The sequence below is a fragment of the Balaenoptera physalus genome (genome assembly GCF_965194825.1).
Source record: "Balaenoptera physalus genome assembly, chromosome: 12".
In the NCBI taxonomy this organism is placed as follows: domain Eukaryota; kingdom Metazoa; phylum Chordata; class Mammalia; order Artiodactyla; family Balaenopteridae; genus Balaenoptera; species Balaenoptera physalus.
This window is the reverse complement of record NC_138897.1, coordinates 83739473-83763744: the sequence shown is the minus strand read 5'-3', so window position 1 is coordinate 83763744 and position 24272 is coordinate 83739473. Positions and strand designations below refer to the sequence as shown.

Below are 24272 nucleotides of genomic sequence, written 5' to 3'. Positions count from 1 at the left end.
ATGGAACAATGTAATGGGGACATTGCTGCATTTGCAATTGGTGAGTAAAACACCTGCAGTTGGGAATGAATTCTGTTGGTGTTGCAGAGGCTGGGGTTGGGTGGAGGAAGTCCATCGCCCCCCACAGTGACCTCCCCAAGCAAGGCGGCAGGAAGCCGGAGACAGGCATCAGCCCAGCATCCTCCAATTAGCTGCCATCCTTGACCCCATCAGGGCTGGAGGAAGTGCTGGAGCTTTCCGGCACTCAGGCCCACCTGCCTGGAGGGCTGGCGGGCTCGGCAGCTGGGGTGGTGGCACCTGAAGGTCCTGGCCTAACAGAGCCCCACTTATTCCAGGGATCTGCAAAGGGTTAGTGGGTGGGGGGCCGAGCAACAGGGAGGAAGTGTCAGGGAGCAATCACATGGGGGTCAGGCTGACCTCTCGGCCCACCCTCGGGGGCAGACGTGCCACGTGTGGGCCAGGCCAGACCTTGTTTTCTTGGAGTTCTGGGGAAGGAATTGCTCTAGCAGTTGGGAAATCTCTACTTGCTAGGAACTCCAGTCTGTGCAGCTGGAGGAAAGGATTCAGCAGGGTCCCTGTAGCTGCCTGTTATTTGGGCGGGGAAGGTTACAGGGCATCTGCAGTCCACCTGGACACCTGGGGCTGGTCCTCACAGTTCTCCATCCCTCCTGATGGAGCATGTTTATCGGTGGCACACCGATGCCGGGAATGATGCTAAGTGCTCGTGGTGTCATCTCATTCAAGACTCGGACATCCCTCCTCTCCCCATCTTACAGATGAGCAGGTGGAGGCAGAGTCACTCTGGCCATTGTGGGTAGTGTGCACAGAGAGAATGCAGGGTCTGTTATGGGTCTGGTACCCATGTCTAGTTAGGGAAGCAAGTCAGTGTCAGGAGGCTGCTGTAGGCATCCAGGTGAGATAGGGCATTGCTTTTGGCTGGGGAAAGTGAGGTGAGATAAAGCAAAACAAGCAGAGTGAGTGCTGTGTAGGAATTACACTGTGCAGGACTTGATCATAGATCCAGCGTGGGGAAGGCGAGGAAAAACAAGGAATTCGGGTAGCCTGGGTTTCTCAGCTGCTTGTGTTTTCATCCGATAAACAACCACTACTATTAGCGGTTGTTTAGTCCTAATAGTTTAGGACTAAACTAGTTTAGTCCTAGTTGTTTAGTCCTAATAGTAGGACTAAAAGTCCTACTATTTCTGGGACTCTGTGGGATGATGAGATAGAAAGGATGTTTCTTTCAAATGTTACATAGTTTTACATAGAAATTAAGAAAGAGTCTCAATTTACTAAAGAGGGCAAAGCAGGTGAAAGTCCTAGTCAACGAGTTTTCCCAAAATATCCTGAAAACTAGTGATTAAAAAAAGCTAGTTTGTGTATTATATTTGTAGTTCACATGCCTGGGATTGAAAGCAGGACTTGTCCCCTACTTGCTGTGTGACCTTAGACAAGTCACGTCACCTCTCTGAGCCTCAGTTTCCTCATCTGTAATTGGAGGCAATAATGCCTTCTTCCCAGAAGTGAAGTGAGAAGTAATTAAGATGTATGTCCCAGGAATCTCCAAAGAATGGAACATTAGGCGATTTAAAAGCATATATATATATATATATATATATATATATATATATATATGTTTTTAGTTTTATTACTATATATACAGTAATATATACAGTAATACAAATTTACTGTATTACTATATATACAGTAATAAAAATTTATACAAATATATTTATACTGATATATATATGTATTTATGCTAGTGTATTTTTTGGAAAAAAAGTAAAAGTAAAACTAGCATTGTGATTTCCCAGAAACCATTGCTTAAAGTGAGATTAAGAAAAAAAATGATATGACTAATAATCCGGGTGGTACATGAATATTGGGAAGATGGGAAGATGGGTCCACAGCAGCTGAGGTTTGGGAAGCCCCCAGAAAGTGGATGCAAATGTGTCCAGCAGCTTTGGGTGCACAGTGGGTGCTAAATGCCAGTGGATGGATGTCTTTGGAGAAAGCGCCAGCCAAGGGTCTCTGGCTGCTTTTCTGCTGTCTCCTGCAGTATCTGCCCTTGGCCCCCTGGCCTCCCCTCCCCTCCATCCAGCCTTTACAAGTTGATGAAGACTGTCCTGCCCCCACCAGGGCTCTGGGCTGGTCCCCGAAGAAGATTAAACGAGATGAATATTTCATGGCCCTCGACTGACAGCTGCCGAGGACCTGTTGTGGGTCTGGCGCCCACATCTAGTTAAGGAAGGGGGGCAGGCGGAGGGGAGGGGAGGAAGAGGCCGTAGCCGAGCCATTGATCCGCTGGGCCCAATCTGCACGGATGAAACGCTCTGTTCCCAGCTCCAGAGGCAAAGGCAGCAAGTAATGGGCTTTAAGAGGCACAGGGACCAGTGGCAGCCTGGTCACCCAGCCCCTTTGGGGCCTGCAGAGGCTCCACCAGGCCCCCGAGGACCCATTTCCCCGTCTCCAGCTGTGGCCCCCTCTGTCCTCGCGGTGCCGGCCCAGTCGTCTTCCTAACGGCTGAACTCAGTGTTTCTGACGCCTACGATTCATCACCCCATTAAAGCCTGACGCCAAGCTCCCTCCGCCAGGGGACCCAGACGACGGGGTGGCGAGGCGCCTGTCATCCTGGGGTCTCTAAAGGGTGGGTGAAGACCCCAGACTCCCTCAGACTGACCCCCTAGAGCTGACTGTCACACTGTGGCATTCTCCCTTCCGTCTGCTCCTTGGATGACGAGACTGTGGGTGGAAACAGTTCTACTGGCCAGGCTGAAATGGGAATTTCTTGCCCATCTTACCCAGCCGTTCCTACATCCAGAGCTGCTCAGGCCACTTAAGCCCACTTCTCTTTAACAGAGATGACTGGTATTGAGAATGCCTTCCAGAGCCTCACTCTAGCGAGAAGAGAAACACTTTTTCGGTACCCCAAGACTTAAAAATGCTTTCAGCAACAATAAACAGCAAGCAGAAACATCATAGTTTGGTGGTTAAGAGTGTGACTTGGTGTAATAGTTTCCTATTGCTGCTGTTACAATGACTCCAAACTTGGTGGCTTAAAAAAACACATGTTTATTCTAGTTCTGGAGGAATAGAAGTCCAAAATGGATTTCACTGGACTAACCTCAAGGTGTCGGCTGGGCTGAGTTCCTTTTGGAGGCTCCAGGGGAGAATCCCTTCCTTGACTTGTCCTGCTTCGAGAGGCTGCCTGCATTCCTTGGCTGGTGGCACCTTGCTCCATCCTCAAGGCTGGCAGCATAGCATCTATAATCTCTCTCTGACTCTGCTTCCATCCTCACACCTGCTTCTCTGACTCTTAAGGACCCTTGTGATTATATCAGGATAATCCAGGATCATCTCCCCATCTCCAGGTCCTTCATTTAATAGCATCTGTAAAGTCCTTCTTGCCATATAACCTAACCTACTGACAGGTTGCAGGGATGAAGGTGCAGATATTTGAGGGGTGCCATGGTTGTGCCTATGGACAAAACTTCTAGGTACCTGACTCTGTTACTGCCAACTATGACCTTGAACAAGAACTTCATTTCTCTGAGGTTCATCTTCCTCTGCCAACCGGAGGCTCTTCGGATCACTGGCAGATGAAACAATACATACGAAGGGTCTGGCATCTGTAAGTGGCTTGTCACTCAATGAATATTTATTATTTGGTGAGCATTGGCAACTCAAGTGGATTGAGGCACGTGCTCTCTGCTCTGGCGTGGAGGTGCTGGTTTATAGTCAGATTAAGTGAGCTTTCTAATTTTTAAATTTCAGCCATAAAGGTCAGTAGAGTTGCTCAGGCTGAAGGGCAGATAGGGGACCTGGTGGCCTGAGACTGCCCCCTTCCCCACTTCCATGCCCACCCCTAGCCTTCAGTGGCAATTTGAAACCACAGATCTAGAGAGGAGAGAATTTTCTGAGGTTCAACATTCTCACCTATAAATGGGTAAGATATAGACTCCCTTGCAGGATTTTTTGGGGAACCTTGTAGAGGCTGCCTGGCAGAGAGTAAGCACATAATGCCAGGGTGTGGGCACCACTGGTGCTTTTTTTAGGATTCTGATCCTCTGCTCTCATACTAATTCTGCCCTTTGTGAGTTTTGCTCTAGCCTGGAACGAATAGGTGCTCTGTGTGCTGAGTGCAGGGAAATAGATATCTGGGTTTTTCCTCCCAAACTCCACCTGAGTTTGTTTTAATGTCCCTTAAAGCCTGCCACCTCCATAAACCACCCTAGCTTCTGGCCATGGCACAATGGATGCCACACGCCCACACCCATGAATGTGGGACCAAAAAAAAAGACAGGCCTGGAGAGAAGAGGACTCATCTTCCTTGAGGAGCAGGTCTTGACTTCAGCAGTCAGAGGGGGGAGGAGGGACATGAATGGAAATGAGCACCATGGTCCTCCTGCAACTTACCTCAAGGTGGTTCAGGGGAATGGCCTTGGACTGAGAGGCTGGCTGCCTGTATGCAAATCTCTGCTCTAGACTCCTTTGGTTCTGTGTGTCCTTGGGCAACTAACATCCCCTCTCTGATCCTGAGTTTCCTGGTTGCAGTGGGTAGTGAAGATTCCCTGGGATAATGAACGTAAGGGCTTAGCTCAGGGTCTGGTCTCCATCATTTATGTTCAATAATTATACATGAGTACTTTTATGATTCTTAGCCAGCAATGAATTTTCTTATTATTAGCCATTGACCAGAGGGAGCATAAAAAGGAAAAAATGACTCTAAACTGCCCTCAGTGCTAAAGAAGTGCCAGGGTTTCTTTCCAATGATGTCTGGCGTGTCGAAAGCAAATATCCCAAACTGCATCGAGAGGAGAGAACTCCCATCTTTTGCATCCCTGACCCTCTCAGAATCTCCTGATTCTTCAAGTTGGAAAGTCTTTCTTAAGGAGGCACAAAAGGAGAAAGCAGGGTCCAGCCTCAGTCTTGCCAGACCATTCTCTGGGTTGCCGATGGGAGCCAGTGGCCGTTTGTGTGTGCTTGTCCTCTGGCCCTAAGCAGTTGCCTGTGGTCAGGTGACTCTGGACATTGGGGGAAGCTCTCAAGCATGAAAAAATAGGGAAGAAGGAAAAGGAAGAAGAAAATAAAGAATTGGGGAAACCTGTCCATTATGGGGATAACATCACCTATTTAATGTTCATTAGTGTTTTTAACAAAAATTGCTGTGCCATTAACTTACAACGGCAATCTTGGGGACTTGCCAGTGCACTCCTGCAGACTAGCTTAGGCAGCCAGTTGGTGCTGGGTGTGCAAAGTGGACTCAGATGGCAGACTGATTGCAAGTTGGCATCGCCTGAGCCAAGTACAGGCAGCCGGAGGGCGGGGGGAGAGGGTGCCTGAGGAGGAAGGCATTTCGCTAAGTGGATATTTATAGCTGGGCTCTTGGAAGAAGTGATCCATGGAGAGGGCAGGAGGGGTGAGGTTGCTGGAGGTTGGCCAAGCCTGGGGTGCTGGTTCTTGCCAAGCTGAAATCTTAGTGGCTTGATCCACCCTGGAATCCTGGCTGCCCAGCGGTAGGAAAGATGGAAGAAGCCTGCTGGGGTATGAGGTGGTGGCAATTTCACTTCTCCACTCTTGCACTCCTAAACGTGGACCTTGAATCGATTCCTTACTCTCTGTGGCCTTCCTTTTCCCTAACTTTAAAGTGGCGTAATGGTCTAATAGATAGTAAGCATCATAAATATAGTTTTCATATCTTTGTATTCACCAACTGTGGTGGCCAACCTCCAAGATGTTCTGCATTGACCCCATCTTTGGCATTTGTGCCCTTGTGTAGTTCCCTCCCATACAGAATAGGGCTGACCTGGATCACCAGTGGGATGTTGTGGAAATGATGTTGGTGGCTGAGGCTGGGTCATGAAAAACACTGTGGATTCCACCTTGCCCTCTCTTGGATCATTTGCTCCAATATCGGGGGGAGTTGGCTGCCCCATTGGGAGGACACTCAAGCAGGCCTATGGAGATGTCCACTTGTGAGGTGCTGAGGCCTTATGCCGCCAGCCAGGATCAAGTTGCCAACCAGGGGCCTGGGTGACAAGCCAGTCCTTCAGCTCCAGTCAAATCCTCTGATGACTGTAGCCCCAGCTGACATCTTAACTGCAACGTCATGAAAAGATCCTAAGCCAGAACTATCCAGCTAATTCACTCCTGGGTTCCTGGTCCACAGAAATTGTATGATAATAAATGACTATTGCTGTTTTAAACCACTTGGGGTTATCTGTTGCGCACCCGTAGATAACTCATTCACCAGCATGTTATTAGCTCTTAGCCCGATGTCTGTCACGTGGTGGACATCTAATAAATAGCTGTTGGTGAATGGAGACATGGTACTACTTCATAAGGTTGCTTTGCCGATTAAAGAGATAATCCACAGGAGTTCTTAGCATAGTGCCTGGCACAGCGAAAGAGCTCAGTAAATAACTACCACTGACATCATCGTCATCTTCATCAGATTCATCGTTACCAATATTATTAGTCCACGTTGGCTTAGGGTGAGAGGTGGGCGGGGTCTTTGGGTATGGGACTCCCAAAGAGCAATATCTGAGGAGGAAAAATAAAGGGAGAAGCAGAAAATGAGAATGGGAGGGTAGATGAGAGAGAAAGAGTGAGAAAGACTGATAAAGAAGAGAGGAAACTAGAAGAGTAGTGCCTGCAGATGGTCCTTGGAGTGGTAGAACCCGAACCCATGTGCTGACTGTGCCCTAACTGTGGTGAGTCAGGAGCAAGGGACGTTGTCTCTCTGAACTTCAGCTTCATCATCGTTAAATGGACCTGCTGTCCCCTGCCCATCCTCCTGGGGTGGAGTAGTAGAAAGAAAAGTTAGGAGAGTCTGCTTCTGGGTCTGACTTTGCCCTTACTTGGTTTAGGCAAGTCACCTCCCCCTGGGAACCTATTTAGCATAGAGTGAAATAAAAGATTTGGATTAGATGAGTACGGAGGGTGCTTCCAGCTCTGGTGTGCAATGGTGACCTGGTTTCTGCACATGGCATTCCTGTGGGGGCCTGATGAAGGGGCTTTGCTTGGGTAGGTGAAGTGAGAGAGCAAATAGGCAGAGGAAGGTCTCAACACCATGTCTGTGTGGCCCTCATGGTCTGAAGTCCCTACTAGTGTTCTAGAGACCCCCATATTGGAAGCCAGGCAGGGAGACATAGTCTCCTAGAAACATTTTGTTGGCCATGCTTGTTGCATATAGCTAGATTCCGTTGCAGTTCCTGAGTTCCCATGCTCTACTGATCATTAAGGATCTTGCTTATCCTTTCTGCCAAGAAGGGAAAGTTTAGTAGAGATTTTCTCTTCCCTCCACTGCTCTCTGCTTCTACATCCCTTGCTGATGCAGCCAGTTCTACATATTTAGAATTCATTGACTCGAAAAATGGTTGTTGAGTGATTACTCGGTGCTGGACCCTGGGAATTTAATGGTGACCAGGATAGGCACAACCAGTGGTCTCATGAAGCCTGAAGTTTTGCAGGCAAGGGTTTTTAGGTATCATGAGTGTCGTAAATGGTGACGTCATGGGAGTGGCCATCAGGGGATCTGAAGGTTGGGGGTCAGGGAAAGTCTTCTAGGGGAGGAGATATGGAAGATCCAAGCTCTGGCATTTGGAGGAAAGTCTACGTACCAAGCTCAGCTTCCTCCAGGGAAGTGCTTTATGATTCAGGGCAAGAGAGCATCATGGCACCTATGAAAGTATGTGGGTGACGTGCCATAGTTCCCAAGAAATTCAAGGTCACAGAGTGAGCTGTTGGCTCAGTGAGTGCCTGGACTAATTTCGATGCAAAAGACACACATCCCCTCAAATTGGCCAGGGTTCCAATGCGGATTTATTGACACAAGTATCTGAGAGTCCAGAGGTGGGGCTGACCTCAGAAGTTTAAATGACGACATGCGTTCTCACTCTCTCCCTGTCTCCGGGCTTGGCTTTTTCTGTGTTTGCCCTAGTCTCTCCATCAGAAGATGGGCATCTTGCCCATCCATGCAGCCAGGAAGAGTGGAGAATGGCTGCAGGCAGTCCCAGACTACCTGGCCAAAGGGCACGCGGAATGCCAGGGAAGGAGCCTCACTGGCCTGACTTGCGTCATCTTCCAACCCCTGGCCAGGGTGGCAGCGCCATCAGAACCACTTGGACTGAGTGAACAGGAGTAGCTCCCAAGAAATGGGGCATTTTTGCCCCAGTAAGCGGGGAAGGGGTGCTGGACTGAAGCTAAACTGATAAAAACAACTCTCTACTCTTCCTGAAACCACCATGCTTAACACTCACTCCAGTAATAATACTTGGCCAAGGAACATGATTACTTTGACCATCTCTGAAATATCAAAAGCCCTGATGATTTGATTGAGTTAAAATGTCATTGTTGTGTTTGAAGTGTGTATACGTTCCATTTCTGCTTAAGACAGACGTCCTAAATGGCAAAATTCTTTCTTTTCTTTCTTTTTTACTGAGATATAATTGACATATAGCATTATATGAGTTTCAGGGATACCATAGAATGATCTGATATTTGTATATATTGCAAAATAATCACTACACTAGGTAACATCGGTCGTCACCATATATAGTTACAAATTTTTTTTTCTTGTGGAAAATGATTTCTTAAGCTGGGTGATGGCTTCTGAAACTCTTATGCGCACACCACTTATCTAGAGGGGTCTTGTTAAAATGCAGATTCGGATGCAGCAGGTCTGGGGTGGGACCTAAGATTCTGCGTTTCTAACAAGTCTCCAGGTGATGCTGAGCTTGCCAGCCCCTGGACCACCACGCTTGGTGTACCAAGTCAGGGAGGGGAAATAGCAAATATGACTAGACAGAATACAATCTCAGACTTGATAAAGAATCTAGAGGTCACTTTTCACTCTAGAAGCCCTTGTTCAGTTTTTGATGGGCAGCAGGTACTTTCTGTCTGCCTGACCATATGCCACTGCCTCTGCCCCTCCCACGGGCATCTAATCTGTTGAATCCAGAGGCATTTGAGAAGAGGGCTGAAAAGTGGTGATCGGAGGGTCCCAAGAAAGAGTTAAACCCTCTGACAGGCAGAGTCCCACAGTCCCAGGCAAACGCAGAAGAGGTTGACCTGGCTGGAAGGGTTAATACTATTTTGTTTTCCAGGACTATTTGTGATATCGGGTTAGAGCAGGCAGGAGGTCATGGGGGTCAGCCGCGCCCCTGGCCACTCCCTCCTCTCCCCTCCCCCGACCCCTCCATTTGCAGCCTCACTGATTCCTTTAACCAGATGACCCCGGACACTGAGCTTTCCTTGGGAGTTTCCTGCCAGCGCCCTCAGATGCGTTGTAGCCGACGCCAGCCGTCTCTCGCCAGCCGTCTCTCGCCCGGCCCTCCAAGGGAGGCGTGCGAGCTAAAAGGCACTTTGTGTGAGGGGAAACCGTCCGTTGCAATTTGTGCTGTGGTTTCTCTGGGCAGGAACAGATCCAGAATAGGGTCCTTTGTCTTCCCTTCTTTATCTTCCCTTTTTTTTCTTTTTGTCTCAAGTGTGCTTCCTCTCCCTTCCTTCTTCCCGTTCTCCTCTGGCTTTTCCTTCTTGGCTCCCTTAGTTGGGTGTCTGCGTATATTCTTTCCTTCCCTCTCTCTTGCGCCTCTTCTTCCTTTATTTTTGAAAATTCTGTCTCATGGAATTAGACTTCCGATCAGCTTCCGATAGGAGCTCTTGACCTGGACAAGTAAGACCGTGATTCTGGGAGAGTTCTTTAACCTCTCTGAGCCTCCGTTTCTTCATTACCAAAACCAAGTTAATAATCGCAGCTTTACAGCTTATTGTTGAGAGTTAACCTGAAAATGAGTGTAAAATCCAGGGTCTGGTGTACAGTGGGTGCCCAATAAATGTTAGTTTTACCACATCCTTAAACCTTTTTCTTTTCCTCTCTTTTGTTCCTTTTCTTCTCTTAGCTGAGTTTCTTTTAATACCTTTCTATTACATTTCTGGAAGATTCACTGTAGGTGGAAAACCTCTGTGCAGAAAGCATGGTGACATGATGACAAGGACCTGGGCCTGCCACTTGATAGCTGTGTTGCCTTGGGCAACTGAAGTTCTCTAATCTTCCCTTTCCTCCTCTGCAGAATGGGGATAAGAGTTCTTCCTCCAAGGGCAGTGGTGAGGATTAAACAAGATGATGAGAGATAATCGCCTGCCATAGAGCCTGGTGGCCTGTTACTTAGTCTCTCTCCTGCCACTTAACTCCCTCTCTAGCCAGAGAGTTTCATCATTGATCATCACTGATCATGTGGACAGGTTACTTGTTAGTACCAATCTCTCTCCTGAGCCATTTTTCATCCATCCATCCATCCATAGACTCATCCATCAATCGTCCAGCCTTCCACTCATGTATCCATGCATCCATCCATCCATCCATCCACCTATCCATCTATCCAACCATCAATCATCCACCCATCCATCCATGCATCATCCATCCATCCACCCATTCATTCGTTCATTTATTCAGAATGGTTGCATAGTAAGTAATAATGTCCTAAATCATGCCTTATCATAAAATTCTATTTGATAGCCCGAGAAGTAGAAGGAAGAAATAAAAACAATAACAACAACATGATTTTGGAGCCATAAGGTTCTTCCTTTTAGTCCTCTCGTGGAGCAGGTGGGGAGGAGGAAAGGGACTTTGACCTCAAGGACAGAAAACATGTAGTTGGGTAGCTCAGTGGTTTTGCAACTGGCTTCCAAAGATTCTGTGCTTGTGCCAACGGGGTTTCTGATGGAGGCGCTGCCACTTCAAATAGAGCAGCTCCCCATCTTATCTGCCTTTTATGTTGGTCTCTGTTTAAGATTGAATTTAAAGTGTTTAAGAAAAAACAGTGTTCAGCTGCTAAGCACAGTTTTTTAAAGCCCTTGTGTAGCTACACATACAGATTTTGTGGAGTTCGTATCATAAGCCAGGCAGTGTGCTAACAATTAAATGGAGGATTTCATTTAATCCAATAACAACTCTATGGGGTTAGTACTATTATTATCTTCATAATAAGTACATAAGCTGAGGCTCAGAGACATCAAGGTACTTGCCCAAGGTCACACAGCAACTGGAGCAGTGGAGCTCAGATCTGAACCCAGGAATTATCACCAAAATGCACCCTGCCTGCCAGTAGGAGGCTACTTACCTGGCAAGTGGTGGCCAAAGGGCTATCGGAGAAGAAATACCAACCAGGCTTGTGTTCTGGTCTCTCCCTCAGTCAGTTCTTTATTTCCAAATTTTTACAATGAGCAGCAGAGGGGATTATGGAGCTCAAACATCCAACAACCTAAAATTACAGATTCTTGGATTTAGAAGAAACTGAGGCTAGTGCTTTTCAAATGGAGTCCCCCAGAGCCCAAGGATTCCCTGAGATTTTTCTGAGGCTTCCACTGGACATGATCAGAGGTCACCATTTCAACTTGGAGGTTAAACAGATCTGGCTTCACGTCCAGGCCTGACCAGACACTAATTGTATGGCCCTGTGGAAGCGATTTTCCTTCTTGGAGACTCTGCTTCCTCATCTGTAAGAGGGAAACACCTAAGTCATGAGGTTATTCCGAGAGTTAAAGAGGAAAGTGCGTCTAGAATGTTAGGTAGAGTTGCCAGCATATATAGGGACCACTCCAAAATATTAGCTACCATCATCATCAGCAACCTCACCATCACCACCATCGTCATCATCCTTATCTGTGGCTCCGTATGAGAGTCTACATGACAAATAGCACTAAGGCTGAAGGAATAGTTCGTAAAACAAAGACCTAAGAAAAACTGTGTAAGAATCCTTAGCTTGGGTTGAAGAAAGAAGGTGATCAACAGTCCCAGACAAAGATTATTTTTCCACAATTTGTTTATAGGTCTTTTTTTTTTTTTAATAAATTTTTATTTATTTATTTATTTATTTTTAGCTGTGTTGGGTCTTAGTTTCTGTGCGAGGGCTTTCTCTAGTTGTGGCGAGCGGGGGCCACTCTTCATCGTGGTGCGCGGGCCTCTCACTGTCGCGGCCTCTCTTGTTGCGGAGCACAGGCTCCAGACGTGCGGGCTCAGTAGTTGTGGCTCACGGGCCCAGTTGCTCCGCGGCATGTGGGATCTTCCCAGACCAGGGCTCGAACCCGTGTCCCCTGCATCGGCAGGCGGATTCTCAACCACTGCGCCACCAGGGAAGCCCTGTTTATAGGTCTTAAAATGACTTATGAGAGTCTCCCTAGTGCTGACCGACATCGCTGTAGGTAGATGTACAAAATTTCAGAGCTGAAGGTTGGAACTGGGTTGGAGTCTTGGTGCTGTTCCTTGCAGGGATGATCTGGAAGCAGAAACGGTGGGGTTTTTATCCTTGCTTACCTGATTGAGAAGAGTGTGTGTATGAGAGAGAGAGGGGACTTGGACAAACTCTCAAACTTCTCCGAGCATCATTTCCTTGCCTGTAAAATGAGGCAAATACTTCCAAGTATGGCTCAATCACAGAAGCTGGAGAGAGGGTAAAATTAGAAAAGGCAGCATTTGGTAAGGGGTTGCTATAGCCCAGCCAGCTGCTTTCCATGCATTCCATCTCTTTATCCTCACCATGCTCCGTGAAATAGATATTATTACCCCACATTTCATGATGAGGAAACTGAGGCTCACACAGGCACAGGCGTTGTCACCATCCCTGTTTTACAGATGAGGAAACTGAGGCACCAGGAAGGCAGGTGTCTTGCCAGTGGCAGTGAGCTAATCAGAGGTGGGACCCGGGCTGTGTAACTTCAAAATGCCCCTCACCACGTACATCTCCTATTCCCCCCTCCCTTTCACCTGGAAGATGGAGTTGGGAAGTGGGTCCGAAGCTGCTCTCTTAAACTGGTTGGATTTCACAATTGCAGTAATAGTCTCCGTAGTGTCTCACTTTAAGCAGATGCTCACTCAGAATCTTCAGGCTCACCTGTCGGGTGGGAATGTTTGGGGGCATTAGTTGCCAAGATTAAGATTCTACTCCTTGTAAGGAAGTACTCAGTATTATCTTTTAAAGGAATTTTGGGGGCCCAAGGGGGCACCCGCTGTCTGTGTCTTTTGGGAATCTTGAAGTTCTCAGCTAACCGGGTCTTCCAGACACATCAAACCCAAGTGCTTTTGGAGGAATGTGTCAGGTTTTGTGTTAAGTTCTGTTGATCCAGCCATGGTTGGCCCAGTGATGGTTCTGACCATCAAGGGGCACACTGGCCCGTGAAAAGAGCCAGGTAATTAGAGAAATAACTGTGATAAAAGGTAGTGGGGTAAGTACAAGGTCCTCTAGACCAGCGGTCCCCAACTTTTGGGCACCAGGGACCGGCTCCGTGGAAGACAATTTTTCCACGGATTGGGGCGGGGCATCGGGGCTGTCCAGGCGGTAACGCGAGCGATGGGGGAGCCGCAGATGAAGCTTCGCTCGCCTGCCCGCCACTCACCTCCTGCTGTGCGGCCGGTTCCTAGCAGGCCTGCGGCCCCCGGGGGTTGGGGACCCCTGCTCTAGAGCACGTACTGGGGACCCCTAACCTAGACCCAGGGTGGGGTTGCTGGGAGGGTCTCATGGATAAGCAATGCTCTCCCCGCCCAGGGCTACGGGATGTTTGTTCCTCCCACTTACCCCCCTTGCTCCTCTCCATCAGCTGGATCCTGGTCAGGGTCAGCACTTGTGGCTAAATCTTTGCCACTTTTCCAAGGCAGAACATGATGCTAAAATATCAATAGAGATTGCCCCGCTGCCTCCGCAGCTGTGGGCACAGTTTCCAACTCAGAAGCATCCAGGATTCCCCTCTCCTCCCCCTCCTCCCTCCAACAGCCGCTCCCCGCCCCTTGGTTCCTCCGTGTCCTTCCTCCCTCCTCCCCTGCCCCCCTCCCCCAGGAGATGGAGGAACTTGGCAAGCCATCTCGTCGCCAATCAATCTGTGGTGTAACAATTAGCACTTAGGCACCACTCCTGCTAAACACACGCTTAGAAAACACTTAAAAAAAAAAAAAGAAGAGTCATCAGGAGCAGAAGCGAGAGAAGCACGGGGGCGGGGGGGGGGGGGGGGGATGTCAGGGAGCGGAGCCAGGAGCAGGCCTGGGGAGGAAACAGATCGATGCGCTGCGGAATGGGTGGCATCTAATACCCTATTACTGACGAGGCCAAAGCACTTTGAGGCGTGTTTCCACAGTGAGCAATTAGTCTGCGAGACCACAGGAGTTAAGCTAACACCGGTCGCCCCCCTCCCCATCTTCCCTTCCTCCCCCAGAGCAGGGGGATGACAGTTTCATTTGGTAGCGAGCTCCCGCAGCAGTGGCGCCAGCCTGCAGCCATAATGGGGCCCATCCGAGGAAGGCCAAATGCTCCAGCCTCCCAGAAGGCCCCCCCTCCCACCCCCCCCACCTGCCCCAGCCCCGTCCCCAGACTCCCTCACCCCACTCCTCGTAACAGAATCCAGTCGACACAGAGTCTGTCTGCGCGCCTGCGAGCTGCCTAAATTGATTGTAATGGTTTTATCGCGCGCAGAGAGCGCTGGCTGTTTTCTCGCCTCTGCTGTCAGCTTTCATCAACGCGCAGGCAGGAGGAAGTGAGCCCTCTTCGGGAGCAGTGGATCGGATGAAAGGCAACTTTTGTTTGCGGGCGAGAAACTTGCAGCCTCCGCCGGCCGCCTGTCTCCAGTCCTGCTCAAGGCTGCTGTTTCTTTCTTGGCCTTGTGGCTTGTCTGGCACGCCAGAGAGGTTCAACAAACTCCCCACGAACAGTGGGGGTGGGGTGGGGTGGGGGTGAGTCCTTCCTGGAGCCAGCTCTGGGTTCTTCTCTAATGGCTGGAGCATTTGGGGAACAGGGGTTCCACAGAGAGAAGGGTTCATGAAGTTGACAATATTGATCAGTAATAATAACGATGAGGTTGATGCTGTCTAGCCAGCATCTAAGTGCTTGTCAGGAACCAGTCACTGTGATTAAGCACTTTATGGGCGTTTCATGGAATTCTCACAGCAACCCTATGAGGTAGGCGTTATTTCCCCCATTTTACAGATAGTGAAACTGAGGCATAGAGAAGGGATGAGACTTGGTCCGGGTTACACAGGAAACAGCTGGAAGAGCGAGGGGAACTGGAACCCAGTCCTGCTGATTCATTATCTGGTCCATTCTCCATCCCCCCTATGACTTTCCTAACTTTAGTAGGAAGGGAAAGACAGTACTGTTAACACTTCAAATACCGGGTATCCCTCCACCTACCACCTGTAAAAATGGCCCAGGCATGCACCATGCGGGCAAGGATTCCTTTGGGGGTGGGTGGAGATGGGGTATAATCTAAGATTTATCCCTTCTGGCTTTGGGAACACTTCTCTATTTGAGAAAAGTGGGAAGAATCATTAAAAGGAGGTGAAATGACAGTTTCTGGTTGTGTCACAGAGCGATCATACATTTTAGAGGAAGGACCAAGCCAAAGCAATTGGAGGCTTTGGGGATTATCTGCGGATTTCACTGTTGAGGGTATCTGTTAATGTCATTAGCATCAATAACCAAATCAGGATGTAACAGTGAAATTAGGTGTCTGCTGTGCTTGTTTAGAACATTGTAGACTATGGGTCTGTAAAAAACTATAGGAACAGGCAATTCTTTACACTTCAAAGCCTAGAATTGAACTGGCAGATACATGGAGTTTTCTATGCGTTCTTTTCTTGTTATTATTAATTTTTATTGGAGTATAAATACTTTTATTATTAAGTATTATTGGAGTTGCTTTACAATGTTGTGTTAGTTTCTTGCTGTACAGCAAAGTGAATCAATCATATGTGTACCTATATCCACTCTTTTTTTACATTTCCTTCCCATTTAGGTCACCACAGAGCATTGAGTAGAGTTCCCTGTGCTATACAGTAGGTTCTCATAAGTTATCTATTTTATACATAGTAGTGTAGTTCTTAAAGATTTCTTTCCTCCTCTTCTCCCATATCCTCCCCCCATTCGCTCTGTCCTTATCTCCAATTTCACGTTCTCATGCTTCCATGCGTTTCTGCGCGGAGTTTGGGGTAAGGCATCAGCTGTCTTTGGGACACCCAGCACAGTAGGAGGAACTGTGGGAAAGGACTGAAGCAGGCTTATAATCCCCAGCTCGAGGTGCTGATACCCTGCTTCTCACAAGTACGATGGCTTCCATTAGCCGTCGGCATTGGTGGAACCTCTTGCTTACATCGGATAAAATCTTTAAGTCTAGAATCCAGCCACAAGCTGAAGGGATGGTATGAAGACCCTAGGGGCTCAGCCTCCAGAAAAAGAGAATGTGACCAAGGTCAGAATGGAGAGGTGAGCAGGAGGTAGAATGGGAGGAAGAAGAGCAGGTCTGGGGCGGTAGGTGATGCGGTAATAATGCCCTTTCTCCAAGAGGGAAGTGGGAAGGATAGGCTTTGGTAATCCCAAGGGCCCATGTGCTCAACAGTCCATCATTACAATGGGCTGGTCATCGAGTGGGAGGGTTCGGCGTCCCGGTCACTGTGAGGACAGGAGGGGAAGCTGATTAGCGTGTGAGCTGAAGAAGTGGAAATGGGTGTGCATGGCACCTGGTCGGTGAAGTCCTCACTTTTCCATAAGGTGGAATCATTCTTGCCTGAGTTGGTCCAGGTGGAGCAGAACTGTTTCACGAACAGGGATGGGGAGGGGAGAATACTGGTGGAGGGCTTGGGTGAGCTGCGCACCAGTGTCTCCAACCCGGCTCCCCCTGTACCCCTCCCAACGGCAGTGCGGTTCTATTTGAACCAAAGTGGGACCCAGAGACTGGTTTAAGGAAAGAACTTGTGAACAGTTTCCATCCCGTGAAACACTCAGGCATTGTAGAGGTGGATTAATGAGCACGTATATCGGTGTCCTAGGGCTGCGGTAGCAAAGTACCACAAACTGGGTGGCTTAAAACAGCAGAAGTTTATTCTCTTACAGTTCTGGAGGGTCAGAGTCCCAAATCAAGGTGTCGGCAGGGCCATGGTCTCTCTGCAGAGCCTTAGGGGAAACTCTGTTCCATGCCTTTCCCTTAGTGTTTGCTGGTTGCCACCAATCCTTGGCGTCCCTTGGCTTGTAGAAGCTTCACTCCAATCTCTGCCTCTTTTATCACATGGCCTTCTCCCTATGTATCTTCAATTATCTTCCCTCCATGCAAGTCTGTCTCTGTGTTTTTTCTCCTCTTCTTAAAAGGACACCAGTCATATTAGATTAGGGGCCCACCCTAATGACCTCATCTTAAGTTGATGACATCTGCAAAGACCTTATTTCTAAATAAGGTCATATTCATGGGGGTTAGGACTTTGTTTTTTTGGGAGGACACAATTCAACCCATAAAAGCATGGAAGGAGTAAGTCCATCATGGAAGGGGTGTAGGTATTGGCTCCTGCTGAGGAGTGAAGCCCATTTAAGGTGACCCACATCACATCCCAGTGGCCTACCTCTGAATTCAGCCGGAGCTGCAAGGGACAGTTCCCCGCAAGCTCAGACTCAAAGTGACATCATCCCTCCCAAGCACCCTCTGTGAAACTGCAGGTGCTGCTTAAGCCAGGACCAGGAGTAGCCCAAAAGCAAAGGAGAGTGAATGACCCTGAGGGTGACCGTCAACCAATGGGAGGGTTCGGTGGGGGCTAGGGATAAATGTCCTACCTTGATCTCTGGAGGGACATCTCTGGAATGCATTGTATACACTTCTCAGAGGTTCCACTGCCTCTGAAACCCCCTTGCCTACAGCAGTGACCTCAGTGATACACTTTGTCTTGGCTTTTTCTTCTTCCTTGTCTTATTCTTTCCACTCCCTTGTATCTGAGTCCTGGGATCACCTTGGCCTCCTCCACCACCGCTTAGTTCCCATCCCACGCCCACTGCCAATAAAACTACCTGTTTCCACGTCCTTGTCTCAGGCTCAGCTTCTGGTGGGTTCCAGATTAAGACAGAAAGACATGGGAAATGGAGAGGACCAGGATTATTGGTTTCCTGATCTAGGGTCTAGCTCTGATCCCTTGAAGAATGATGATAATAAAACCATTTTCCATGTGTGCTAAGCATAATACATGCATCATCTCTTTTAATCCTACCGCAGTGGGTAAAATTGTGGCCCCCCCCCCAAAAAAAGATAATGTCCACATTCTGACCTCTGGAATCTATAAATGTGATCTTAATTGGAAAAGGGTCTTTGCAGGTGCAATTAGGCTAAGGATCTGGAGATGAGACCATATTGTTTTATGTGGATGCGTCCCAAATCCGATGAATGACAGGTGCCCTTAGAAGGGACACAGAGAGGAGAGACACACGCAGGAGAGAAGGTGGTGGAGGTAGAGATTGGAGCGATGTGTATAAAGACCAAGGAATGCCAAGGATTTCCGGCAGCCACCAGAATGTAGGAGAGACTCATCCATCTCCCTCACAGCCCTCAGGAGGAACCAACCCTGCCGACACCTTGACGTCCGGCCTCCAGAACTGTGAGAGGATAAATTCCTGTTGCTTGAAGCCACCACCTTTGTGGCAGTTTGTTGCAATAGCCCTAGGAGACTAGTACCCCTACGCGTTCTATTAGTTATTCCCATATAAATAGTCCACTTCGAACACGTGAAAACCGAAGTTCAGAGAGTTTCATTCCCATGTCTAAGCAGCTGGTGGAGAGTACAGTCTGGATTGAAATCCAGCTCTGGGTGGCTCAAAATCCTTCCCTTAAACATTCCTTCCTCAGAGAAGTTACTGCCTGTGCTCTGTGGAGAGGGAGTTTGGAAGCAAAATCTGAAGGCGGAGAAGGTTTCCGTGATGCTGGGGACCCGGACTTTCTGCTCTGGGTCCCAGGCGACAAAGGGCAGGGACAGAGAAGACGGTGAATCAACTTGGCAGATGAGGCCTCCTCCTGGGGTCTCGGAGCAGTGACTGGGGAAGACAGTGGCTTGGGGGCTGATTCTGAGGGTCAGCAATCTCACAGGCAGGGGCCGTGAGCCAGAAACGTGTGGGTATTTAAATTAACGTAACCTTATTGGGATCTGGAGACCAAGAGGTGTGAGGGGGCTTGGAGTTCTTTTCACCAGCCAGTATGGCCCTCCTTTGTTCTACGGGGTCCCCTGCAAGTCGTGTTTTAGAGGGAAAGGTCACTGACCAGGTGGGGGAAGGGCTGGCTAGTGAGGCAAGCTTAGAGGTGAGGAGAGGCCAGGAAGGAAGCAGACACACCTCTGGATTAGAACTTGGAAACAAAGTGTAATTTCAGCTTCTCGTGGATGGTCACTGGGCCCTGTAAAAACAGGGACTCTGCGGTCATGTGGCCCCCAGCCAAGCCAGCCGGACTCATGGGGCAGAGATCCTCCATTGCACCTCCACGGTGGGCTGAGCAAGAAAAGGGGCTTGAGGAGTTAAAGGAAACAGTTAGACCAGCTAGAAGGGAAGTCTTCCTCTAAGTTGATATGAGTATGTGGAGAATTAGACTTCTAAGTGGAAGGGTGGGACCCCAGTGCTCCAATTATAGGCTCCATGGAGCCATGAAGTGAGTTCTACATGCCTAGTAGGGTGCCTGCTGCTAAGAGTCTTTTCAAAATAAGAGCAGTATCATGTTTTTGAGCTGTCTGTCATTTGGTGGAGGAAATAAAAATGGCACATGAAATGACTGGGAGAAAATTGCACAAGAGTGTATAATCAAGAACAGAATGATGTGTTACACATAGCACAGGGAGATCAGCTCGGTGCTTTGTGACCACCTGGAGGGGTGGGATAGGGAGGGTGGGAGGGAGATGCAAGAGGGAGGGGATATGGGGATATATGTATACGTATAGTTGATTCACTTTGTTATAAAGCAGAAAGTAACACACCACTGTAAAACAATTATACTCCAATAAAGATGTTAAAAAAAAAAAAAAAAAGAATGATGTGTTACAAACTGTAACTTCCAAAGGTGAGAGAAGGTGGTGAGAAGGTGGGTCGACTGTTGGCAAAGAAGAAACATATCCTTCTTTGATATGAAGAAACTGAAGCCCTAGTTGTCAAATACATAACGCACGCTGTTATCTCTCCTTCCGTTGCCGTGGCAGACATCACTAATCTATCATGCTACTCTTTCCTTCAGAGTCCAGTTTCTTAAGACAATGAATTAGTCAGATGCTACCAGAGGTGGTACGAGGTGAAATCTCATGACCCTCCTCCCCTTAGGTGATGAGGGTTTCTTTTAGAGAAACGCAGGGAAGTGTGAAAACACAGAGAATTGAGTAGCCATGAACACACTGGTATCTCAGTACTTCCAGGACCAGGATAGGGAGTAGGCCTCCTGGAGAACTCATCAACCAATGATTCATTTCCATTCTGGACCTACCAGTAGTCCCAGTAACCTCTATTTCCTCTGCATCTCCCATTCATACTGTATGTATGCGTGTGTGTGTGTGTGTGTGTGTGAGAGAGACAGAGAGACAGAAAGGGGAAGAGAGAGACAGAGACAGAGAGAATCCAGTTGGGATAATTGTCATCAGCCAATATGGCGCACCTTTATAGGGCAGAATCTGTCTCAAAGATGACTTATAAACGGCAGACTCCTATTAGGAACAGACTTTTCTCAATTGCTTTTGGCTTGAGTGGCAATTCTTTAATCCGGGGGCCAGCAGACTTTCTGTAAAGTACAAGATAGTAAATATTTTAAGCTTTGTGGGACATGCGGCCTCTGTCACAGCTATTGCGCTCCATTGTTGGAGTGCAAAAGCATTCAGAGACACCACATCAACAAATGAGTCCCCTTGTGTTTCGATACAATTTTATTTACGAAAACTGGTGCCTTCGATGAATCAGTGGTGGCCAGGGTAGCAGGACCACAGAGCACAATAATGATATCTTTATGCAGAAGAAACTGTGTCCATCTCAGAAGAAAACCGTGTGCTTTGCAGATGTTAAGTGTTTCCTGAACTCTCTGGGCTTGAGCTAAAGACAGTAGCTGCAGCTCTGCTTCTCATGTGCAGTTTCTAAAAGATATCTGGTGGTTTCCAGTGAACCAAATTGCATTTATCTTTGACAATTTTTTCCCTGGAGTCTCCCTCCTATTGCTGTGTCCTTCTTGTATATAACAGGGATGGAAAATATGTGGCGTGCCTGCAGTATTCCCCCTTGCCTCACCCATGGCAGACATCACTAATGGATCACAATACTGTTTTTTTTCACTGAGTCCGTGACTAGCCCAGAATCCTTCTTAACATAAAGCAGTCACAACCAACCACTTAGATGTGGCCCTCAACATGAAACCCGTTTGCTATGATAGTAAGAAAAGAGTGGAAACAAAGGAATGCTAAAAACAAAGTTTGTGAACAAAGTCCAAAACGGCATTAAGACTATGACTCCCAACTCCTCCATACCCCTGGGCTCAAATCCTGCTTTAACAGCCTTACAATAGACAAAACCCAGGGCAGAGTCAACAAATCTCCTTGCCAAGCTGTCCAGCATTTTCCCTGTCTCAGCAGGTGTTCTCACCCTTGTCATTCTAGGGCCCCTGGAAGCTGGGTCCCCGCTGCTTCCTGGGGGAGACTTTGTGTGGAGTCTGGCATGTCTTTCCAGCTGAGCTGGGAGGAACATTTCAGCACAAACATTTGCAACCCCTTCACAAAGCTCCAGAGTTGGAAGCCAGACCCGGACAATATATTCCCTGCTCCCACGCATCAGGCCCAGAGCCTGGGTGAGGCAGCACCCCGTGACTTTGTCCTGCTGTTTGGAACGCCCTCTGCTTCTGGCCCACCGAATGGAGACAGCACCTGGGAGAACGTCGCTCTTCATGTTTCCCCTCCCGTCGCCACCTTGCAACTCACATTGGTGAGAGGAGGAAAAATGGGCTTTTAACACCATCCGATGCTTCCGTAAGCACCTTCTACATTTGATCTCACGAGGTGGGGAGAGGTTGGTTCTGAGCCTTGGAAGAGTGAAAGCCTTGTCAACAGGTATTTCCACTGCGTGGGAAGGGGGATCATGAGCGGCCCCGCCGGCTGGGGCTGCCAGCGAGTTCACCTGGGAAATATTTCAGGAGAAGCTGTCACGGGCGTCCTGAGTGCCGACAAGGTGTGTCGGGGGAAATCCACCAAGTGCTTTCAGGAAGGAGTCATTTTCTCTCACAGAATCGTGCTGGCTTTCTAGTTAGGGGCCCAGAGGGAGTTGGTTGGCCTTGAGGAATGAGCCAGAAGAATTGGAGCAGCAACTGTGGGGAAATCATCTCTGGGGCTGGAACAAGGTCCTATCCCATTTATGCTCATTTCCCCCCCAGCCCCCAGCCTTCTCGATGCACGTAGCAAATGATTCGGCAGCCATGTCCCCCGTTTACAAAGATGGCACAGTGCTTAAGAGCATGAGGTTGAGTCTGTACTTCTTGGGATTGAGTTTCAGCCCTGCCAGTTACTCGCTGGGGGACTTTGGCCAGGTTACTCAACCTCTCTGTGTCTCATTTTCTTCATCTGTAAAATGGTGATAATACTAGTTACATGCCTTATAAGGTTCTTGTGAGGGTTCAAAGTGTTAGTCCTGGAAAAGGGCTTAGAACACATGATGAGCACCATGGGATTCATTTGATTTATCTTTTTTTTTAAAAGTCAGGCTTGGGCTTCCCTGGTGGCACAGTGGTTGAGAATCTGCCTGCCAATGCAGGGGACACGGGTTCGAGCCCTGGTCTGGGAAGATCCCACATGCCGCGGAGCAACTGGGCCCGTGAGCCACAACTACTGAGCCTGCGCGACTGCAGCCTGTGCTCCGCAACAAGAGAGGCCGCGACAGTGAGAGGCCCGCGCACTGCAATGAAGAGTGGCCCCCGCTCGCCACAACTAGAGGAAGCCCTCGTACAGAAACAAAGACCCAACACAGCCAAAAATAAATAAATAAATAAAATGCAGGAATATTTAAAAAAAAAAAAAAAGTCAGGCTTATTGAGGTTTAATTTACATCCAGTAAAATACACCTTTTCATCCATAAGTTCACTGATTAGTTTGATGAGTCCTAACAAATATTTATGATCATGTAACCACTGCAGTCAAGATATAGGAAGCACCCATCACCCCCAAAGCTCCTTTGTGCTTCTACCTCCACCTCAGGCTCCAAGCCCCTGACAATCACTGATCTGATTTCTGACTCTATAGTTTCACTTCTTCCAGAATGCCATAGAGAGGAAATTATTCAGCATGTAGCCTTTTGTTCCCTGTTTCTTTCACTTTCCATAAGGCTTTTGAGGTTTACCCATGTTGTTGTGTGTATCAGTGGTTTCTTCCTGTTTATGGTTGAGTAATATTCCATTGTATAGAAATTCCACTTTTTGTGTATTCATTCATCAGCTGGGGGACATTTGGGCTGGTTCCGGTTCTGGGTGATTATGAATGATACTGCTATGAACATTCACGTACACGCGTTCGTGGTCTTTGTGTGGACATCTGTTTTATTTCTCCTCAGTTAGTACCTAAGAGTTACATTACTAGGTTACATGATAAAAGTATGTGTAACTGCCTAAGTTACTGCCCAATTGTTTTCCCAAGTGGCTGTGTCATTTTGCATTCTGATCACCAGTGTAGGAGAATTCCAACTGTCCCACATCCTCACCACGGCTTGATATTACCAGCTTCTCCTTTTTTTTTTCTAATTTGGTCTTTCTGGTAGGTGTGCAGGGGCATTTCACTGGGGTTTTAATTTGACTTTCCCCAGGAATAGTAATGATGAGCATCTTTTCATGTGCTTCTTTGGCAAACATCTGTCTTCTCTGGGGAGCTTTGGTTTTCTTTCTTTAAGGAGTGAAAACAGCCACCTACTTCTCTGTCCTCCATGACATTTATGTGTGTTTGGAATCACTCTGTTCTGAGAGACTGATGAAGCTGCATAACTGAAGGGTCCAGGTTGGCACTGGCTTCTGTGGCTTCCGTTTCTTTCCATCTCTGTGTTGGTTTCATTCTCCACGAGGCCCCGCCTGGCAGCTCCAAGACCTCTTCTCATTGAAGAATGATGGTGTCAGTGCCCCAGGAAGCCCAAGCCCAGTGGGAAGGAACACTGACTTCTCTTCTAGCTTTCCCAGCCAGGAGTTTCTGTAGCTGATTAGGTATTGGGTCACTGAGAGCCAATCACTGTGGCCAGGGGGTGGACATGGAGACTGACTGGCTAGGACCTAGGTTCCACGCCCATCCCTAGGGCTGGTGATGGAGGCCCACGCTGGCTTCACGCACTGAAGGTGGGAGACACCCATGTCAATGGGCATGGGGGCCCCGTCATGCTTTAGAGGGCTCTGCTCTGTCCCTCTTTGGGTTGTGCCCCTTCCCATAGGAGGGAAGGTCCATGGGGCCAAGGGGAAGCCTTTGTTCCAGAAACTAAATGTCATGCTGTAATCGTTCCAGGTCT

General features: G+C 48.2%; 1 long non-coding RNA gene across 3 annotated transcripts; it reads right to left on the bottom strand.

Annotated features, from left to right (window-relative positions):
- Positions 1-1697: 1697 nt before the first annotated feature.
- Positions 1698-14652, bottom strand: LOC309640138. Of its 3 annotated transcripts, none has more exons than XR_014252061.1 (4): positions 14371-14652; positions 13575-13701; positions 12767-12893; positions 1698-12278 (listed from the first exon to the last, which is right to left on the bottom strand). It is a non-coding gene; the product is annotated as an uncharacterized lncRNA (long non-coding RNA). The 3 variants fall into 3 exon arrangements; XR_014252062.1 differs by having other exon boundaries at positions 13575-13663; XR_014252063.1 differs by lacking the exon at positions 14371-14652 and having other exon boundaries at positions 13575-13939.
- Positions 14653-24272: the final 9620 nt, after the last annotated feature.